The following is a 2,593-nucleotide window of genomic DNA, read 5'->3' as shown; positions in this document are numbered from 1 at the left end:
GTCATAACCTCAGAGTAAAAACACACAGCTCAGTTTTTCACCAATGTGATGTTCAAAGGTTTGAGGATTAAAGTAAGACAATGAATGAGGAGGATCTGGATGAAACACATAATTTAAAAAGTTGCACATTAGGTTACACAGTGCAGTGGGGGTGGGCATGTGGAAGGACTGGAAAGTTGAATAAATCAAAAATATATCTAAATGATCAATCAAACAATGGTTATTGGTATTCATGTTGTTGGTATTCATGTTACTGGTATTAATGTTATTGGTATTCATGTTACTGGTATTCATGTGATTGGTATTCATGTTACTGGTATTCATGTTATTGGTATTCATGTTACTGGTATTCATGATACTGGTATTCATGTTATTGGTATTCATGTTACTGGTATTCATGTTATTGGTATTCATGTTACTGGTATTCATGTTACTGTTATTCATGTTACTGGTATTCATGATTTGGTATTCATGTTACTGGTATTCATGTTATTGGTATTCATGTTACTGTTTTTTATAATACTGGTATTCATTTGATTGGTATTCATGTTACTGGTATTCATGTTACTGGTATTCATGTTACTGGTATTCATTTTATTGGTATTCATGTTACTGGTATTCATGTTATTGGTATTCATGTTACTGGTATTCATTTTATTGGTATTCATGTTACTGGTATTCATGTTATTGGTATTCATGTTACTGGTATTCATGTTACTGTTATTCATGTTACTGGTATTCATGTTATTGGTATTCATTTTATTGGTATTCATGATACTGGTATTCATGTTATTGGTATTCATGTTACTGGTATTCATGTTATTGGTATTCATGTTACTGGTATTCATGTTATTGGTATTCATGTTACTGGTATTCATGTTACTGTTATTCATGTTACTGGATTTATTCATGTTACTGGTATTCATGTTTTGGTATTCATGTTACTGGTATTCATTTTATTGGTATTCATGTTACTGGTATTCATGTTACTGGTATTCATTTTATTGGTATTCATGTTACTGGTATTCATGTTATTGGTATTCATGTTACTGGTATTCAACAGCAGCACACTTTGTCAATCTAATGTTTTGTGAAATAGTTATTTGTTCAATCAGTGTTGATTTGCAGTAACTGTCACTTAGAACAGTATAATTGATGACTCACTACAAAAGGACATTACACTTGGCACAACATGAATTTAGTTGACTATCATGACACTCACTCCCACAGTTTAAGAGTGTCATCATAGAGATCCTATTAAATTATTTGAATTCCTAATTCTATGGGTGTCATTTCATTCAGAAAAAGTGAAGTCTGGATGTTTTTGTGACATTACAATGATGTCAGTTAGGGTTGGTAGTGATACATTCTGTTAAGGCTAATTCACAGACTGACTGCAGGAAATACTCAGGAAGGGAAGGATGTGTGTTCTTCTGAGAGTGCAATGGTTTTATGTGCCAGTGCTGCTGCCTGCTGGTTATGCAAGAGATAAAGGATCAAATAATATTGCATTGCATGGACCACTGTTCATAAGTTCCTGCACCTACCAACTTTGCCAACATCAGACAGAAAGAAAACATAGACACAGTCTTGAGAAAAGCTGTAAATCAATCAACCAAAATTACTAGACGCTCAATAAACAGGACAGAAAATATCTTATGGTAGGGCCTACTTACTTGGTAACTCCTGGCATTTGGTCAATCCAACGAGAGCTAGAAGTACTGGGAAAACCAGCATCTCTTTGAAGGCTGGCATTTTGAAAATGTGATGTGTCAGGGATTATATGTGCCTACAAAAGTACAACAAGAGAAACTATGATAGAATTGAAATATTTGCCATTTTTCCCATTGAACCTATAGTGAGGAACAGTGCACTGACTGATTTACTATATGTAGATTTAGGCCTATTCAAATCAAATAAATAAATAAAAACTCAACAATAAACGTCTATAATAGAAAATAACAGCAATATTTTGATTCTAGGATACATTTTGACTACATATAATCACAATAATACCCATCATGTCAATCACATATTTTACAGGTTTATGCAGGACTATAAATCACCCTTAAATAATCTATAAAAACGATGTACTGTAAAAAAGTATGTACTTTTTCATTTGGAGTGATATTATGTCATATAGTAATATGAAATCAAGTCCACTCAGGCAATAGGGTCGAAAAGTGCCTATACTAACTTGTTTACAGTTCGGTATGGAAGGAGTCACATAATTACTTTAAAAAAATCTATATCAACTTCACCATTATCCATAAGTGGTATAAAATACTTAAGTAAAAATACTTTAAAGTACTACTTAGGTAGTTTTTTTGGGGTATCTGTACTTTACGATTGACATTTTAGACAACTTTTAATTTTACTTCACTACATTCCTAAAGAAAATTATGTACTTTTTACTCCATACATTTGCCTTTACACCCAAAGTACATTTTGAATGCTTAGTAAGACAGGAAAATGGTCCAATTCATGCACTTATGAAGAGAACATCCCTGGTCTGATCTGGCAGACTCACTAAACACAAATGCTTAATATGTCAACTATATTTGAGTGTTGTAGTGTGCCCCTGGCTATCCAT

This window comes from Oncorhynchus gorbuscha, linkage group LG07, assembly GCF_021184085.1.
Source record: "Oncorhynchus gorbuscha isolate QuinsamMale2020 ecotype Even-year linkage group LG07, OgorEven_v1.0, whole genome shotgun sequence".
Lineage (NCBI taxonomy): Eukaryota > Metazoa > Chordata > Actinopteri > Salmoniformes > Salmonidae > Oncorhynchus > Oncorhynchus gorbuscha.
The sequence above is the reverse complement of the archived record's forward strand: the minus strand, read 5'-3'. Positions refer to the sequence as shown.